This window comes from Dipteris shenzhenensis, chromosome 20 (genome assembly GCF_047967505.1).
Source record: "Dipteris shenzhenensis isolate YYH24624 ecotype China chromosome 20, Dip_SZ_1.0, whole genome shotgun sequence".
In the NCBI taxonomy this organism is placed as follows: domain Eukaryota; kingdom Viridiplantae; phylum Streptophyta; class Polypodiopsida; order Gleicheniales; family Dipteridaceae; genus Dipteris; species Dipteris shenzhenensis.
The window spans coordinates 3920371-3941363 of record NC_141615.1 but is presented as its reverse complement, the minus strand read 5'-3'; the positions used below and the strand labels follow the sequence as shown (position 1 = coordinate 3941363).

The window sequence follows — 20993 nt, the reverse complement described above, 5'->3', positions numbered from 1 at the left end:
GCGTGTGTGTGTGTATGTGTGTGTAAGAGAGGTGAGAGAGAGACGGTGTGCGACCTCTGCTGTTCAGCCTTCCAGGGACTCCGTACAGCCTCGCCAAGGACTCCGTCCGTACACCTGTACGGTCGCCGTATAGTGTTCGTACATCCGTACGAACAAACTCGTCAGGTCTGACATACCTCCGCGCCGCTCTGAACATAGCTCCGTACCCGTCTGCATCGCCATACCTCTTTTCAGGAAGGCCACGTCCGTACGTCCATACAGCCCCGTCTGACTTTCTGTACAGTCCTGTCTAACTTTCCGTACAGCCCCGTCTGACTTTGTGTGCAGTCCCGTACAGATTTTAGGAAGACCTTCTGCATCTCCGTACAAAACTCAGGAAGATTGTCTGCAGATCCGTACAGTCCTTTTGTGTACTTGTCCGTACAGTCTTGTCTTTTCCGTACAATCCTGTGTTTTACTCCTAAACTTTCCCGTACAGCCCTGTGTCTAGCTTGTTGCTTCTACACTTCTTTGTACAATCCTTCTTGCCTTGTAGTATTTCAATCATGGCTTCAGGTTTGGATGTTTGTACATATGCTCGAAAAGAGAGACCCGCAGATGCTAAGCGCCGCCCTTCACAGCCTGCATCACAAGATGATGAACTTACTATGGAAGCTCAGTACATGTTTGATACCCTCAAGGATGACTTTCAGCAGTCATGATAAGAATGGAGCAAACCAGTTCCAGAGGTCACGTACAAATTGAAATTGCCATCCCTCGTGAATCCTCTCAGGAAGTTATCTCAAACCACGGTTATAATTTTCTTTCCAGGAAGAATCCCAGCAGCCAGTGATGTTGCACAGTGGATTAAGTCCATCCTTGGAGGATGCTTGGTAGAGGGAGTGTATTTTGCATCCAGAGGCTTTTATGAGGTGCATTTATTAGATGCTTTGTGCAAGCAGAAGCTACTTGAGTTTTCTCCTCTCTTTTACGGGAAGCAGATGGTACATGCTATGCCCTGGTCCCCAAACAAGGATTATCAAAGTCTTATACGACATCATTGTCTTGTATGGGTTGAGGTTGTTAACTTCTTGGACTATATGCATAAAGAGTTGCCTGGCCTGGCTGCTTCTTTGGGACAGGTCATTTGTCCTCCACGCCCTATGGGAAAACCATAACAAGTTCTGCATTCTCTTGGACACGGACACACCTACCCCTCCTTCTATTGCAGTGAAAGTTGAGGGAGTGCAATTGGGAAAAAAGTATTTTGAATTGAAATGGGGCGTGTTTGCAGGAGCTTGTTTTGCCTGCCACAAGTTTGGGCATCTCGCCTCTGAATGCCCAATGGTTCTGCATCAGCCCCCTCCCAATGCCTTGCCGCCCCAGACACGGGAAAAGAATGAGAATTTGCAAGCTAAGACAGCAAATAGAAATGGAGCAAAGAATGCCAAACCAATCAATCGGTTGCATTCACTTGCTGGAAAAGGAAAAGATAAAGAAAAAGAGAAGATGAAGGAATCTGTGGGAACTGATCAAGATGGTTTTCAACAGCCTAAGAAGGTGGTTGTATTGAAGCAACGCCCCTTTCAATCTCATCAATGGGATGCTACTTCTCCCTCACCAGAACAGGCTTCTACTTCAGCTCCTGTCCTTCAAAATTAGGTGGGGGTTTTGAAGAAGGGCATCCCCATATGTGATTCTAAAGAAGGGGAGAATGCTATGTCTTTCATGGATCATGAAGGAACGCAGCCCATGCAGGCAGAGGCTTTGCCTCTCTGATGTCTTGTTTTATTCTTATACTTTACTGTATATACCTCTTTCATGCATCAAACACTTAAGTGCTTTACATACAATGTACAGAGCCTCTGCAATGTCTCAAAGTGGAGGCTTTTCTGGAATTATGTACATAAAATGCAGCCAGATATTGTTTGTTTGCAAGAGCATAATCAACACTCCAAGGTTGGTCATCATGATTATTTTGGTGGTTATGATATATACTATGCTGGTACCACTACCTACTCAGGTGTATGCATACTGGTTAGACATGAGCTGGAGCCTCAGTTAGCCTTCAATGACAGCAATGGCAGATGGATGGTCATACAATGTAATGTCAATGGTGATATTCTTGAATTTGCATCAGTCTATGCCTCCCAGACCTCTGCCATAAGGGCTTCTTTATGGGATTCTTTATGCAGATATCCATGGAGATCTAATGCATTCGTCTGTGAAGATTTTAATAATTCCCCTCTGCCAAGAGATAACACCACTTCAAGATCTCATATGCTATCATTGGAAAGGCAGAAATGGGATAGTATGCTTCGTTCTATGCAGGCTGAAGATTTATGGCTGCTTCTCCAAGGGTCAGTGCCTGGATATACTTTTCATCATAATGCACTTACTACATACTAGGCAAGGCTTGACAGATGGTATTTGTTTTACCCACAACAATATGCAAATTTTAGCCCTCATCTCCTTATAGATTTCTCATTGGGCTTGTCAGATCATGCCCCATTGTGGATGAATTTGCACCTTGGTATGCCACTAGATGATTTGCCACCCCTTTCCAGTAGATTATTGCATGTTAATCAGGCTTATTTTCGACATCACTATTTCCAGCAAATGATCAGATTTGCAATTCATCCCTTGCCTTTGCATGCTCAGGAGGACATGGATTATGCTTGGGACAGTTTTGTCTCTCGTATGCAGAATGTCATTAGGGAGTGTGGAAACTGGCATATGACTCAATGGAGGAATGAGGTTAAATGGGCAAAAAGGACAGCACAACAATTGATTGAACTTTCTCAGTTGAGGCCTCTCTCTGATTCATAAAATGATTCCCTTTCACATGCTCAGATTAAATTGATTGTTAATGATCAGAGGAAATTGCATAAATGGCAGATTAGGGCAAGAATGAAGCCCCTCATGGATAAGGGCTGCTCTTAAAAAGCCTTTTTCCAGGGCCTGCATGCTACTCGAAAGAAAAACTCATGTTTAAGAGTAAGGAAGCTAGATGGCTCTTGGACACACTCTTTCTCTAATCTCCAAGATGAATGCCAAAATTATTTTCAGAAATTGTTCTCTGCTCCTGGTTCCCCATCAACTCAAATGGCTGATGCGAGGACTGAATTTCTCCAATATGTTTCTGAAATAGTGGAAATGGATGATGCTCTTACCTTGGCATTGTTCCACCTCAGCAAATACAAGTCCCCTGGCTGGGATGGCCTTACGGTGGAATTTTATATTGCTTTTTGGGATGAATTGAAAGATGTCCTCTTGCAAATGATCAATGTTGCCTGGCAAGAAAATCAGTTGCCGCGCTCTTGGAAGCATGGCATAGTCAAACTTGTGCCCAAAAAACATCTGTGTGACCATATGTTAGATTGGAGGCCTATTACTTTGATGCCTGTAGTTTACAAACTCATTACCAAAATGATTGTGCATAGGCTTCACAGGATATTGGATGCGGGACTTCATCCTCATCAGTATGGATTTGTGCCGCGAAGACAAATCCATGATAACATTTCCAATTCCTTGACTGCAATTGAATATGCTAAGTATTCGCATCAAGATGTCCTTATATTGCAGGTGGATATTGCTAAGGCATTTGATACTGTTCAATGGGATTTTATCTCTCAAATCATGACAAAGTTAGGCTTTGGTCCCAAGATAGCAAATGCAGTTTACTGGCTTTATTCTGACTCTACTTCTCAGTGCATTCTTGGGGGTCATCTGTCTCGGTCATGGACATTGGGTCGATCAGTTAGATAGGGCTGCCCTCTTAAAGCTCTCTTCTATGCCATTGCGACTCATCTTCTTTTGATGTATCTTGATCATCTTACAAACACAGGACAGATGACTGGTCTTAATATCCCTGGGGCTGCATCTTTTTTGGCACAAGCATATGCTGATGATTCCTTCTTTATGCCAGAGAACTCTTCCCGGGAAGTTCACATGCTTATGACCACTCTTTCATTGTATGGTTTGGCAGCGGGATTGCATGTCAATTTTGACAAATCTAAATTACTTCCCCTGAAACAATGTGATTGGCATTCTATTCTTTGGCCTGGTCAGGTGGTGCATTCCAAAGATGTAGTCAGGCATTTGGGATATCCCATCGGATGGCATATCACCAGGAAGCAGCAGCTAAAATGGATCTTCCAAAGACTTCAACATAAACTGGAATACTGGAAGATCTCTACTTGGCCTCTTCATGTCAAGCTCAGAATAGTACAGTCAATTGTAATGTCCTATGTTCAGTTCTATTTGCCTTTGATACATTGGTCCTCCAAGGATATTTCAGCTTTTATGTCTCAAGCTATGGAGATGTTATGGAGGACAAAAACTGTTGTCAAAGCATTGAGACTGATGAAGATGGAAATGGTGTGCTCTCCTAGGATGCATGGTGGACTTAATGTCCTCAATATAAGATATCATGTGCTTGCAAGGAAGGCGACTATGCTGCATACTTTTTTCCGCCAACAGCAGCCATGGACTTGTATGCTAGCATCCATGTGTGTCAACATGAGGACTTGTGCTTATGGTCATTGGACTACTGATCATTGGGAGGTTGTCATTGGCAGATTTGTAGGGAAGATACCTGGCTGTCCTTTCTCTACTGCTCTGATACTTGACTGGAAACAAGTCCTTTCTAAGGTCAAATGGAATCCTAATAATTGCTCGGGGACAAACTCAATGAGGAAAGAAAGTATTCATTGGAGTGTCATTTTTGACATTCCGCTCGCTTTGCAGGAACCTGTTCGGGCATACAATCTCATGAAATTGGGAATTAGATACATACATGATGTGATAGATGATCAGGGATATGTCTTATCCTTTACTCAGGCCACTGCCTCCTATGCATTGGGAATGCATCATAGGTCTATATGGAAGAAAATTGCTGATTTATTACATCCTTTTCTACCTGTTCCTCTTGTGGCTAACACAGATAGGCTTACAAATTGGCAATTGCAACCCTCTGCTACATGCACTCATCCTGTTCCTCTTCCCTCCTTAACCTCCATCAAAGCCTATAGGCTTCTTCAGCCTGCTCCATGGATTCAACAATATGCTAATTCTTTATGGCATATAAGGAAGCCCCTCTCATGGTGGCGGAAGAATCTCAGGATGTTATGGAAGAGTAAAATGCCATTGAAACAAAAACTTTTTCTTTGGAGATGTATGACTGGTGCATTGTCAGTGGGGGTCACACTTGCGAAACATCGCATTGCACCATCCACATGTCTAAGATGTCAGGCTCCTTCAGAGACTGCTATTCATTTGTTTTGGCACTACCCGTGTACTAAGATCCTCCTTAGCAGAATTTCAGGTTATCTTCGGATACGTTTCCCAAGTCACACATTTGGGAAACATTTCTAGCTCTTTGGCAGATTTATGAAGTCTTTGTCTCAATACTCACTATTTCTCTCTTGGATGCGATATTGGGCTCTTTGGACAATCTGGAGTGAGCATAATTTGGCATACCTGGGTTGGCAGATTCACAAATCATATGAATCTTTCTGAGCATCATTGCGACAATCTCTGTATGATGCCTGCCATGAGGGTGATATGGATGCTTCTTGCATAGACCTTTTCTTTTTATGTTTCTGATCTTTGGGATACTCTCCATTTTGGAGACCTCCCATCATGTAAATTTATGATCATATAAATATATGCACTGGATATTACCCAAAAAAAAAAGTGTGTGTGCGCGTGTTTGGCCAGTTACTCGCACACAGACATATTGCTCCGGCTGTTTGTCACAGATGCCTGCACTCTACTAAATCTATGCTTCACATCTTTTGGTTATGTCCACATACTTGTGACTTCATTGCTCTCATCCGACAAAGGCTTCGAGCGAGATTTCCTACTGTTACTTTTGGTAGGTTTTTTTGGTTGTTTGGTTTTCATCCAACGAGTCAGGGTTTTGACTTATTTTTTGTATGGGTACGCTACTGGGCACTATGGACTTTATGGATGGACAGAAATCATAGAGTCTTTTGTGTGTGTATCGAGTGTGTAGTTTGTTAGGTGTGTGTGTGTGTGTGTGAGGGATTTTGGTGAGAGAGAGAGGAGACAGCCTTCCACAACAGCTCTTGGGCTTCCCGCAACCAGCCTGTGAGCCTCAGCTCCCTGTTGCGCTGCATCAGAGCCCAAAAACCGTTTCTTTGGGCCAGCTATTACCTGCCGTACAGCCCGCCAGAGTCCCGTACAGATTCCGTACAGGCGTACTCCATGTACGGACTGTTCCGCTGCTGCAGTTTGCTGCTCTCAGTTCATCTCCGGTTCCTGGATCGTTTCCACACAGGGATTTGCTTGCGGACTACATCCACGCACTGATTTTGAAGGCTTTTGCTCCCGTTTCTCTCCTCTTGAGTCTTTGGGTCTGGTGCACCTTTCCCATCGCCAAAATCTTCCCTTTTCCTCTGAAATATAGTTCATCTGGGAATTTTTACTGGTTTTTTCTCTCCTTTTACTCTACAAAACTGTTTTTATCTTCTCTCGACCTCTACATCCCTCTTTCCCCTTTTTCTCTTTACAAATATACTCTTTTCCTCTTCTCTGTGGGCTTCTTGTGGGCTTTTTTTGGGACTGGTTTTTTTTTTCTCTACTATCACTTTACAGGTACCTCCTTTCTGGGTTCCACTTTTTACAAAGCTATGGCTAAATATTCCTATGAAAAAACTTTTCAAAAGGAGCGTTCGGTTCACTGCAAGAAGCAAAAGCAGGCTGAGGGTCAGCATGACCCGGTACATGATACTCTTGAGGCCCAGTTGGTCTATGATGTCATGCATGAAGGAGTTGCAGACACAAGGAAAGAGTGGAAAGACTCGGTTCCATCGGTTGGCCTCATGGTTGAAGTGGATGAAATTGTGGATCCAGTCAGAGAATATGCTAAAAATGCAGTCATTTTATTTTTTCCAGGCCGGATGCCACCTGCTGCAGAGATAGGCAACTGGTTGACTCGCACACTGTCTGGCTCGTTTGTTCGCAAGGTACACTATGCAGCCAAGGGTTTTTTTGAGGTCATTATGGTGGATGAGATACACAGACAAATGCTTTTGGAACATTCGCCCCTCTTTTTTGGGCAGCAAATGGTGCACGTATTGCCATGGTCTCCCACAATGGATTTTCAGGCTTTAATCGGACACAGATGTCCGGTCTGGGTTGAAGTTGTAGACTTCCCACAATGCATGGCTTCACTCTTGCCTAAAATTGCAGCATCTTTAGGCAAAGTGGTCTGCCCACCACGGCCTAATGGCAACTCGAATCGATTTTGCATTCTCTGGGATACTGATAATCCCACACAAGACTCTTATTCAGTCACGGTGAACAATGTAGACATGGGAAGTGCTTTTTATAAACTAAAATGGGGATTATTTGCAGGGGCTTGTTTTGAATGTAAAAAATTTGGACACATGGCTTCACAGTGTCCAATGAATCAACATAAAATGCCTCCTACTACTTTGCCGGTTCAAATGCGTACTAAAGATGCTCCTATCTCCATTGCAAATAAAAACAAAGGTAGTAGACAGTTTTTTGGAATTCAGGATAAAGGCAAAGCTCCAATGGTTTCAAATGGGAATGCTTCTTCACATTCACCTCCTGCTATTCAACCCTCGACAAAAGGACAGAAACCTCCAACTGATGGATGACAAAGTCCAAGAAAAGTTATTTCTGCTCGAAGGCTTCCACCTTCTCGCACTTGGAATGGTGCGTCTTCTAGTGGAAACACCCCAGAGGTGAATACAGGAATTGGGATCACATGGGCTGCAGTGACAGCTAGCAGAACACTCTTCCCTGAAGAAGCGGTTGTTGCTTTGCTGTCTACTTCTCAGGTGGATACTTCTTCTCAGGGGAGAGGCCTTGACCCTGAGATAGAAATGCAGGGCTGACATCATGAAGTTTGCTGTTGTACTTAGTTGTTATTTTACTATAAATATCTGTAAATATGACTGCTCATATCAAAATTTTTACAGTCAATGTCCAGGGGATGTGTGACAGTAGGAAATGGAAATCTGTGTGGCTGTATATCAATAGATTTCAGCCTGACATAGTGGCATTACAAGAACACAACCAACATGTCTATGCAGGAAAGACAGGACACTACTGTGGCTATGATATTTTCTATGCTGGGGAGCACTCTTTCTCAGGGGTAGTCTTTCTGATCAAACATGAGCTTCAACCAGTTATTGCGTTAAATGACAATAAAGGCAGATGGCTTGTTCTTCAATGCATCATTTGAGGAGAGGTGTTTGAATTTGCTTCTGTTTATGCACCTCAATCCTCTAGAGAAAGAACTGCAATTGGGATGCCATGCAACAATATCCATGGAGATATCATGCCTTTATATGTGGGGATTTCAATAATGCTCCACAACAGGGTGACAATACTTCCAGACATACTCATATGTTAACCCCTGAAAGTCATGCATGGTCTCAATTACTGATGCATCTTGATTTGGTTGACCTTTGGAAGGAATTGCAGCCTTTGTCACTTGGATACACCTTCCAACATAATGCCCTGTCTTCTTATCAAGCACGTTTGGATCGATGGTATAGTGTAGCTCCGCAACAAAATGGTGATGTTACTTGCAAAATGTGGATTGACTATGCCTTTATGCATTCATATAATGCACCTCTATGGTTGCGGTTATCCTTTCATGATATGCCGGATGATAGATTGCCACAAAGGCGACATCTGATCGTGAACAATAGCTATTTGCAACATGCTGCTTTCAAGGCCATGGTTACTGAAGCATCTCATTCTCTGTCTTCTCGCAGCCATATTGATATTGATGATGCATGGGATTCTTTTGTTTCCAAAATGCAAGTTGTGATTAGAGGTTATGGCAAGTCTTACATGAAGACTCTGAGGGAAACTATTGTTCAGGCCAAATTCACTTGTGAGGACCTCATTGAACTTAACCATCTTCGTTCGTTGTCCCTGCATGAGCAAACAACACTATGCCAAGCTAGACATTGTCTTAAACTATGATCACAGGAAACTGCCTAAATGGGAGACTAGAGCAAGACAAAGAGCCTTTACAGATAAAGGCTGCTCTTCCAAACAATTTTTCAAAAGCTTGCATCAGAGGAGATTAAAAACAGAAATTTGCAGGGTGCTTATGCCTGATGGATCATGGACCACCTCACGGTCACAGCTTGCTTCTGTTTGTGTGCATCATTTCTCTCAGCAGTTTGGTTCTGCAGTTCCTCCCTCACAGCAGGTTTTGGTGTGCACGAAATTTACTGTTACATCATGTTTCTCCTATTATTTCCACTACTCAAGCTTTGGCATTGGAGGAACCTTTTACTGAGAGGGAAGTGTCAGATGCAATCAAATCCTGTGGCAGATGGAAATCTCCAGGATGGGATGGTCTTACAGTTGAGTTTTTTCTAGAATATTGGCCTCTTTTGAAGCATACATTGCTATATATGGTGAATGCTGCATGGCAAAATCAGAAAATGCCAAACACATGGAAGAGAGGTCTTGTTAAACTCCTTCCAAAAAAGCAAATTTGTGAATCTTTGGCCGACTGGAGACCTATCAACCTTATGCCAGTCATTTATAAAGTTACTACCAAAATGATTGTCGATCGGCTAAAGGGGTTTTTACATGATGGGTTGCATCTTGCCCAATATGGCTTTGTCCCACGTAGGCATATCACAGATAACATTGCTAATGCCTATGTTGGAATTGAATATGCCAAATACACGATGCCAAATACACGCAGCAGGATGTTTTGTTATTGCAAGTTGATATTGCTAAAGCCTTTGATACTGTTAAGTGGGATTTTATTTCATCGACTATGCAGGCATTGGGATTTGGCACAAAAATGCAGCAAGTTATCACTTGGCTATATCAAGATAGTAAAGCTGCCTGCATACTTTTAGGGGATATTTCTACATCCTGGACTCTTGGTTGTTCTGTTAGGCAAGGATGTCCCCTAAGTGCTTTACTTTTTGCCATAGCCACTCATCCAATGCTTCAATATCTGGACCACCTTTTGGACACTGACCAGTTGCACGGTTTGGAGATTCCTGGCAGTCATAGCATGATCGCTCAAGCATATGCTGATGATTCTTTCTTTACCCCAAAAAATACTCGGAGTGATCTGTCCATGATTATGCAGGCTCTTTCTACATATGGATTGGCTCCTGGTCTTCGGGTCAATTTTCAGAAATCAAAATTGTTGCCGTTGCATGCTCATGAATGGCACATCTTTTGTGGCCTGGGGAAATTGTCCCCACTTCACAATTGATTCGACATCTTGGCTATCCTCTAGGTTGGGGACTCACCCGTTCCTAGCAAACTGATTGGGTGCTAACAAAGTTGAGGGCAAAACTTGAATATTGGAAGCTTGCAACTTGGCCATTACATGTTTGTTTGCGAATCACACAATCCATTTTGATAGCATACATAGAATTTTATCTGCCTCTCATTATGTTCACTAAGGCATATCTGGTTTCCTTTATGTCAACTATCATGGAAATTTTCTGGTGTTCAAAAAATGGCAAGAAAAGTCTCAGATTACTCTCTATGCATCGTCTCTGTTCTCCAAAGATGCACGAGGGTCTGAATATTCTCAATATTCAAATGCATTTACTTGTTCACAGAGGGAAAATGATGCTGCAGTTTATGCAAGGAGATCAGCGTTGGGCTTTCATGATCCGCTCTCTCTTATTACATATTCATACTTCTGCCTTTGGGCATTGGCAGCCTACTCAGTGGGATTTCCTATTTGGCTCTATCCAAGGCAAGATCAGAGGCTGCCCTTTTGTCTCTCACCTGCTCTTTGATTGGAAACATATTTTATCCCACTTGAAATGGAATGGCTGAGATTCTCTGTCGGGAAATTCTTTGAGGGCTGAGAATATTTATTGGTCTAAAGTATTCCACCCTTCTTTGGCCATACAAGAACCCAGACGTTGTTATTTTCTTTCTTTCAAAGGCATTTCTTCTGTGGCGGATGTACTTCAGGATGATGGCACACTTTTATCCTTTTCTATGGCTGCTAGCAAATACGGTTTGGGAGCTCATTATCGTCCTTTATGGCATAGGATTTCAGCAATGTTTCAACCGTTCTTGCCGGCACCTCGTTTGGAACTTCAGAATAGGCTTGAGGATTGGATTTTACACTCTTCTTCCTCTTCAGCCATCCCTTGAAGCTCTCACATATCACAGTGTCATCTCTGTATAAAGTGTTATTACTTCCACCTTGGATTTCTGACAGAGCAAATACTGTTTGGCATATGGATCGCCTACTAAAGTGGTGGAGAAAACGGCTGCGTCTCCTTTGGCATTACAAAGTCCCTCTTCGGCAACAGCTTTTCCTTTGGCGAGTCCTGCTTGGCATTTTTCCATCTGGCCAGTTACTCGCACATAGACATATTGCTCCGGCTGTTTGTCATAGATGCCTGCACTCTACTAAATCTGTGCTTCACATCTTTTGGTTCTGTCCACATACTTGTGACTTCATCGCTCTCATCCGACAGAGGCTTTGAGCGAGATTTCCTACTGTTACTTTTGACAGGTTTTTCTGGTTGTTTGGTTTTCATCCAGCGAGACAAGGTTTTGACTTATTTTTTGTATGGGTACGCTACTGGGCACTATGGACTTTCTGGATGGTTAGAAATAATAGAGTCTTTGGTGATCCACTATTTTCATCTTTTGTTTTTTTCAAACGATCTCTGCAGCAATCATTCTATGATTTCGTTCAGAGTCGTTTGATTGATCAGGATGTATATACAGCTTATACTGAGATCTTCAGTTGAGTAGTAGTTACTCCATTTTCGAAGTAACTATGAATGTAATTATTTTACAGCAATAAAAGATTTCTTTCCACAAAAAAAAAAAAAGTGTGTGTGAGAAGAGAGGTGAGAGTGTGTATGTGTGAGAGAGAGATACCCTCCCCGAACCAGCCCGTGAGCCTCAGCTTCCTCTTACGCTGCATCAGAGTCAAAACATGGTGTTTTGGAGCAGCTATTACCTGCCGTACAGCCCACCAGAGTCCCGTACAGATTCCGTACAGGTGTATGGCCTGTACGGACTGTTCCGCCTGCTGCAGTTTGCTGCTACCAGTTCATCTCCAGCATTTCACACAGGGATTTGCTTGCGGACTACATCTACACACTGATTTTGAAGGCTTTTGCTCCCGTTTCTCTCCTCTTGAGTCCCTGGGTCTGGTGCACCTTTCCCATCGCCAAAATCTTCCCTTTTTCTCTGAAATATAGTTTATATGGGAATTTTTACTGGTTTTTTCTCTCCTTTTCCTCTACAAAACTGTTTTTATCTTCTCTCGACCTCTACATCTCTCTTTCCCCTCTTTCTCCTTACAAATACACTCCTTTTCTCTTCTCTGTGGGCTTCTTGTGGGCTTTTTTTGGGACTGGTTTTTTTTTTCTCTACTATCACTTTACAGGTACCTCCTTTCTGGGTTCCACTTTTTACAAAGCTATGGCTGAATATTCCTATGAAAATTTTTTTCAAAAGGATCGTTCAGTTCATTGCAAGAAGCAAAAGCAGGCTGAGGGTCAGCATGACCCGGTACATGATTCTCTTGAGGCATAACTGGTCTATGATGTCATGCATGAAGGATTTGCAGACACAAGGAAAGAGTGGAAAGACTCGGTTCCATCGGTTGGCCTCATGGTTGAAGTGGATGAAATTGTGGATCCAGTTAGAGAATATGCCAAAAGTGCAGTCATTTTATTTTTTCCAGGCCGGATGCCACCTGCTGCAGAGATAGGCAACTGGTTGACTCGCACACTCGCTGGCTTGTTTGTTCGCAAGGTACACTATGCAGCCAGGGGTTTTTTTGAGGTCATTATGGTGGATGAGATACATAGACAAATGCTTTTGGAACATTCGCCCCTCTTTTTTGGGCAGCAAATGGTGCACGTATTGCCATGGTCTCCCACAAGGGATTTTCAGGCTTTAATCCGACACAGATGTCCGGTCTGGGTTGAAGTTGTAGACTTCCCACAATGCATGGCTTCACTCTTGCCTAAAATTCCAGCAACTTTAGTTAAAGTGGTGTGCCCACCACGGCCTAATGGCAACTCGAATCGATTTTGCATTCTCTGGGATACTGATAATCCCACACCAGACTCTTATTCAGTCACGGTGAACAATGTAGACATGGGAAGTGCTTTTTATAAACTAAAATCGGGATTATTTGCAGGGGCTTGTTTTGACTGCAAAAAATTTGGACACATGGCTTCACAGTGTCCAATGAATCAGCATAAAATGCCTCTTGTTACTTTGCGTGTTCAAATGCCTACTGAAGATGCTCCTACCTCCATTGCAAATAAAAACAAAGGTAGTAGATAGTTTTCTTGAATTCAGGATAAAGGCAAAGCTCCAGTGGTTTCAAATGGGAATGTTTCTTCACATTCACCTTCTACTATTCAACCCTCAACAAAAGGACAGAAACCTCCAACTGATGGATGGCAAAGTCCAAGAAAAGTTATTTATGCTTGAAGACTTCCACCCCCTCGCACTTGGAATGGTGCGTCTTCTAGTGGAAACACCCCAGAGGTGAATACAGGAATTGGGATCACATGGGCTGCAGTGACAGCTAGCAGAACACTCTTCCTTGAAGAAGAGGTTGCTGCTTTGCTGTCTACTCCTCAGGTGGATATTTCTTCTCAGGGAAGAGGCCTTGACCCTGAGATAGAAATGTAGGGCTGACATCATGAAGTTTGCTATTGTACATAGTTGTTATTTTACTATAAATATCTGTAAATATGACTGCCCATATCAAATGTTTTACACTCAATGTCCAGGGGATGTGTGACAGTAGGAAATGGAAATCTGTGTGGCTGTATATCAATAGATTTCAGCCTGACATAGTGGCATTACAAGAATACAACCAACATGTCTATGCAGGAAAGACAGGTCACTACTATGGCTATGATATTTTCTATGCTGGGGAGCACTCTTTCTCAGGGTAGTCTTTCTGATCAAACATGAGCTTCAGCCAGTTATTGCTTTAAATGACAATAAAGGCAGATGGCTTATTCTTCAATGCATCATTCGAGGAGAGGTGTTTGAACTTGCTTCTGTCTATGCACCTCAATCCTCTAGAGAAAGAACTGCAATTTGGGATGCCATGCAACAATATCCATGGAGATATCATGCCTTTATATGTGGGTATTTCAATAATGCTCCACAACAGGGTGACAATACCTCCAGACATACTCATATGTTAACCCCTGAAAGGCATGCATGGTCTCAATTACTGATGCATCTTGACTTGGTTGACCTTTGGAAGGAATTGCAGCCTTTGTCACCTGGATACACCTTCCAACATAATGCCCTTCCTTCTTATCAGGAACGTCTAGATCGATGGTATAGTGTAGCTCCGCAAAAAAATGGTGATGTTACATGCAAAATGTGGATTGACTATGCCTTTGTGCATTCAGATCATGCACCTCTATGGTTGCGGTTATCCTTTCATGATATGCTAGATGACAGATTGCCACAAAGGCGACATCTAATCGTGAACAATAGCTATTTGCAACATGCTGCTTTCAAGGCCATGGTTACTGAAGCCTCTCATTCTCTGTCTTCTCGCAGCCATATTGATATTGATAATGCATGGGATTCTTTTGTTTCCAAAATGCAAGTTGTGATTAGAGGTTATGGCAAGTCTTACATGAAGACTCTGAGGGAAACTATTGCTCAGGACAAATTCACTTGTCAGGACCTCACTGAACTCAGCCATCTTCGTTCGTTGTCCCTGCATGAGCAAACAACACTATGCCAAGCTAGACATTGTCTTAAACTCAATGATCACAGGAAACTGGCTAAATGGGAGACTAGAGCAAGACAACGAGCCTTTACAGATAAAGGCTGCTCTTCCAAACAATTTTTCAAAAGCTTGCATCAGAGGATTAAAAACAGAAATTTGCAGGGTGCTTATGCTTGATGGTTCATGGACCACCTCATGGTCACAGCTTGCTTCTGTTTGTGTGCATCATTTCTCTCAGCAGTTTGGTTCTGTAGTTCCTCCCTCACAGCAGGTTTTGGTTGCACGAAATTTACTGTTACAGCATGTTTCTCCTATTATTTCCACTACTCAAGCTTTGGCATTGGAGGAAGCTTTTACTGAGAGGGAAGTGTCAGATGCAATCAAATCCTGTGGCAGATGGAAATCTCCAGGATGGGATGGTTTTACAGTTGAATTTTTTCTAGAATATTGGCCTCTTTTGAAGCATACATTGCTGCATATGGTGAACGCTGCATGGCAAAATCAGAAAATGCCCGACACATGGAAGAGAGGTCTGGTAAAGTCCTTCTAAAAAAGTAAATTTGTGAATCTTTGGCCGACTGGAGACCTATCACCCTTATGCCAGTCATTTACAAAGTTACTACCAAAATGATTTTCGATCGGCTAAACTGGTTTTTACATTATGGGTTGCATCCTGCGCAATATGGTTTTGTCCCGCGTAGGCATATCACAGATAACATTGCTAATGCCTATGTTGGAATTGAATATGCCAAATACACGCAGCAGGATGTTTTGTTATTGCAAGTTGATATTGCCAAAGCCTTTGATACTGTTAAGTGGGATTTTATTTCATCGAGACTATGCAGGCATTGGGATTTGGCACAAAAATGCAACAAGTTATCACTTGGCTATATCAAAATAGTAAAGCTGCCTGCATACTTTCAGGGGATATTTCTACATCCTGGACTCTTGGTTGTTCTGTTAGGCAAGGATGTCCCCTAAGTGCTTTACTTTTTGCCATAGCCACCCATCCAATGCATGTGGACAATGCATGACTTCCCAGGCTATGGCGAGTGTTCAGGTAAGCATTGCATTTTTTAATTATGAATAGGCAAAGGACGTGGCACCCTAAACCCACCTTCCACTCTTAATTGCATCTATTGTTTCAGGTCTCACTACATCGGGTTACCATGCATGTCTTGTTTGTGGTCCTTCGCTAGTTGCCTCACGGGCAGACGCATTGAATAAGGTCATCTATGAGAATCACCATCGATTTCTCCCACCTGATCATCCTAGATATGTTGCCCCATATCTGGACCACCTTTTGGACACTGACCAGTTGCACGGTTTGGAGATTCCTGGCAGCCATAGCATGATCGCTCAAGCATATGCTGATGATTCTTTCTTTACCCCAAAAAATACTCGGAGTGATCTGTCCATGATTATGCAGGCTCTTTCTACATATGGATTGGCTGCTGGTCTTCGGGTTAATTTTCAGAAAGCAAAATTGTTGCCGTTGCATGCTCATGAATGGCACAGTCTTTTGTGGCCTGGGGAAATTGTTCCCGCTTCTCAATTGATTCGACATCATGGCTAGCCTCTAGGTTGGGGACTCACCCGTTCTCAACAAACTGATTGGGTGCTCACAAAGTTGAGGGCAAAACTTGAATATTGGAAGCTTGCAACTTGGCCATTACATGTTCGTTTGCGAATCACACAATCCATTTTGATAGCATACATACAATATTATCTGCCTCTCATTATGTTCACTAAGGCAGATCTGGTTTCCTTTATGTCAGCTATCATGGAAATTTTCAGGTGTTCAAAAAATGGCAAGAAAAGTCTCAGATTACTCTCTATGCATCGTCTCCGTTCTCCAAAGATGCACGGGGTTTGAACATTCTCAATATTTAAATGCATTTACTTGCTCACAGAGGGAAAATGATGTTACAGTTTATGCAAGGAGATCAGCCTTGGGCTTTCATGATCCACTCTCTTTTATTACATATTCATACTTCTGCCTTTGGGCATTGGTAGCCTACTGAGTGGGATTTCCTATTTGGCTCTATCCAAGGCAAGATCAGAGGCTGTCCTTTTGTCTCTCGCCCGCTTCTTGATTGGAAACATATTTTATCCCACTTGGAATGGAATGGCTGAGATTCTTTGTCGGGAAATTCTTTGAGGGCTGAGAATATTTATTGGTCTAAAGTATTCCACCCTTCTTTGGCCATACAAGAACCCAGACGTTCTTATTTTCTCTCTTTCAAAGGCATTTCTTCTGTGGCGGATGTACTTCAGGATGATGGCACTTTTTTAGCCTTCTCTATGGCCGCTAGCAAATACGGTTTGGGAGCTCATTATCGACCTTTATGGCATAGGATTTCAGCAATGCTTCAACCGTTCTTACTGGTACCTCGTTTGGAACTTCAGAATAGGTTTGAGGATTGGATTTTACATTCTTGTTCCTCTTCAGCCGGCCCTTTGAAGCTCTCACATATCACAGTGTCATCTCTATATAAAGTGTTATTATTTCCACCTTGGATTTCTGGCAGAGCAAATACTGTTTGGCATATGGATCACCCACTAAAGTGGTGGAGAAAACGACTGCGTCTCCTTTGGCATTTTAAAGTCCCTCTTCGGCAACAGCTTTTCCTTTGGCGAGTCCTGCTTGGCATTTTTCCATTTGGCCAGTTACTCGCACGTAGACATATTGCTCCGACTGTTTGCCACAAATGCCTACTTTCTACTGAATCTGTGCTTCACATCTTTTGGTTCTGTCCACACACTTGTGACTTCATCGCTCTCATTCGACAAAGGCTTTGAGCGAGATTTCCTACTGTTACTTTTGGCAGGTTTCTCTGGTTGTTTGGTTTTCATCCAACTAGACAGGGTTTTGACTTATTTTTTGTATGGGTACGCTACTGGGCACTATGGACTTTATGGATGGACAGAAATCATAGAGTCTTTGATGATTCTCTATTTTCATCTTTTGTTTTTTTCAAACGATCTCTGCAGCAATCATTCTATGATTGCGTTCAGACTTGTTTGATTGATCATGATGTATATACAGCTTATACTGAGATCTTCAGTTGAGTAGTAGTTACTCCATTTTCGAAGTAACTATGAATGTAATTATTTTACAGCAATAAAAGATTTCTTCCCACAAAAAAAAAAGTGTGTGTAGCGTGTCATGTGTGTGTATGACACACACTGTCCACATACTTGTGATTTCCTTGCTCTCATTCGTCAGGGGCTTCGAGCACGATTTCCTATTGTTACTTTAGCAGGTTCTTCTAGTTATTTGGTCTTCATCTAGCTAGACAGGGTTTTGATTTATTTTTTGTTTGGGTGCGCTACTGGGCACTTTGGACTCTATGGATGGACAGAAATCATAGAGTCTTTGGTGATCCTACTTTTCCATCTTTTGTTTTTTTCAAACGATCTCTGCGGCAATTGTTTTATGATTGCTTTCAGACTCATTTGATTGACCATGATGTATATATGGCTTATACTGAGATTTTCGGTTGAGTAGTAGTTACTTCGCTTTTGGAGTACCTATGAATGTAATTATTTCACAACAATAAAATATTCTTCTCTAGAAACTCTCTTTTGCTGCTTCATGGATCTCGAAGCATTCAACATGGTCCCAAGACAGAAGAATGGCAGATTTGAAAGTTTGTAGGGATATAAGAGAAGCAACTCCAGGATCATATGAAGCTGGCAAGATGCATAATAGCTGTATATGTCCTTGCATGTACATAATGTGTGTTTCTTGCAAATAATAAGTCTAGTCTTCAAAGACACGTGAATGCATTCAATGAATGTTGTAAGCTCTTAAAGATGGAGGTAAAAGTAGACAAGACCAAAGTGACCATGGGAATCAGAAGAAGAAGGTGGATGTATTTTTAGAGGGAAGATAGATAAAAATGTCGCTTGAAGGGTCTAGAAATAAAAAGAGGGAAAGGATGGTACAAAGATGGATTTGGAGAATGGGAAATGAATGTTGGACATACCAGAAGTAGTAGTAGCAATAAAGGGGCTAGTGCAGCAAAACATCATTGATGAAATATAGACTGAACTGATATAGAAAATGGGCAGCTATACAAACCCCATGCTTGTTTATGGAGAACAATACTACCTCCATGATGGAATCTTGATGCATAAAAGACAGATGATATGCAGGGTAAGAGTCAGTTTATAATTCAGAAGTTGGAACTGGTGCTAGAAGAAAGTAGTTGGGAAAACTCATGTAAAACTTTATTGCAGTGACTATGAGCACACTACAATGAAGATTGACATCAAAACTTGCCTCTACTCTCTACAATCTTTTGGAATTGGTCCCCAAGCAAATTGGGAGCTACGTCGTGGATATTTGGAAGCACATAAAGGAGTCATTCAAAAATTTGGAGTTTAAAAATAAGTGGTATGAGTGTTTCACAGATTTCATAATTTGTGATAAGTGGCCTGCAATTCAGAGCCCCAACAAGCAACTAATATGTTCAGTTTCGTCTTGTTCAACCCATTAATTTGTTGGGTTTCTAGAGTAGATTTTTTGAATTATTCTATTTCCTCTTTCCTTGGCACGATTGGCCAAATGGAATGGGGCAATCAAGGCACTTGATGAAGCCTTCAAAGTCATCCCTAAAGCCAATGGAAATGCACCAATCTGGGACTATTGCACCAAAATCAAAGAGTGCCTCACCTTATGCATAGAAAAGATGATCATCCTCATGGATACATAGAATGTCATGGGATACACATTATTCCCTCTGCAAGAGAATAGGTGGAGATGTCCAATCGTATGTCTACTTGGGGCCTAGAACCACTATTAACTGAAGTCTTTCTGAAAATTTGTGCCTCCCAGCATTCTAATTTGATTATGCAGTCCAAATTATCTCTCCTTTCCTTGCACCATTAATATAGAGCGTTGGCTAAAGTTTTTCTTGCTCATACAGCTTTGCATGAATGCCTTGAAAAACATCCCCAGTTGCTTGAATTTGATACGACTTCTGTTGAGGGAATTTAACAGATACTCGTAACAAATTTCTAGAGATACAAAGTTCTTTCTGACTTGGAATTCAACCTTAGAGGCGCTAGTAGCAGGATGCTAGAGATTGATGCGGCCATCTCGGAGGCATGGCAAATTGGCCTTAACAGGGCCCCAAATGTTACTGACCCCCCACGCTGGTACAGGCAGTTTTCCACAACAAGGGTCCCACTTAGAGTCTTCTTCCTGCATAGAGACTTTGATCTGCCCTACTGAGTCTTCTTCATCATTGAATCGGATGGCTCACTCCAAATGGAGTTAGAGCTTGGAGACCGTGATCCAGGGTCTTAGGTCAATGTGGGTATAATGGGACCCTCGCATGTGATCCTGGCCATCCCAAATTGGCTAGTCGGAGCAGAGAGTAGGGGTTCCCTTCTCCTCCTACACCATCTGTATTGGCAAACAGTTGTAGTTTGATGCCTCAGTTTGGAGTCCTCCATGGGAGCAACAAAGTGAGTGCCTCATGAGGTCCTTCACAGATTCTAGTCCCACCTATGGACCAGCCTTCGTCCAAGGAAGAGCTTGTACTTCTTATAGCTGATAACCCATGGAGATCTGCATGTAGGACCTTGCTTGGAGCAGATGAGGGTAGATGGGACCTGCCATTGTTGTGCCATAAGGGCCTAGGGACGATAGTCCATTGCCTAGGAAGCTGTCCGGAAGCTTAGAGCACGTGGCAGTGCTCTCTCAAAATTACAGCCAGGATGCAACAAGTCTTCACCTAGGGCATGTCAGCATGGCCGACAAAGGGGCGGTGCACTTCATTGAGATGGTTTCTCCAACCTGCAAGCTAGATGAACTGAGTGTCACCCGCCAATTCACTCAGGACTCTATTTTTCCCTCCTAGCAAGGACCCGAGCCTTGGCCAGGGGGCAGCATCTGAAGAGGCTGGTGCTAGCATCACTGCCTGGAACATTGGGTAGTGCATTTCAGCTTATTGATGGGGATATTTGAGTCTAGAACCCAAGTTAGAATGGATTCTACTGATTGGCTAAGTCTGAGTCGAGTAGGCTAGGCAAGTTTGAGCCTTGCTGCTCTTAATGTGTTGTGCCTCAAGTCGAGGTGATACTGACACTTCACCAGTTGTTGCATGAGCAAATATGCAGCTGTGACTGTCTGTATCATGCCAATGCCTCTTGTAATACAAGTATTGGTTACTATAGAACTCGGTTGGCTTTTTGGTTTTCATTGCAAGACTTGCACTCGTTTGTAATTGCTTGTCCGCCCATCTTC

At 42.5% G+C, this 20993-nt stretch overlaps 1 protein-coding gene and 1 pseudogene across 4 annotated transcripts in view; both read left to right on the top strand.

Annotated features, from left to right (window-relative positions):
- The window catches only part of LOC147889145 (uncharacterized), a 187051-nt gene that overhangs the window by 17231 nt on the left and 148827 nt on the right, over positions 1-20993 (top strand). The gene's annotated exons all lie outside the window — the stretch shown is intronic.
- LOC147889146 (uncharacterized) lies at positions 4297-5586 on the top strand (annotated as a pseudogene).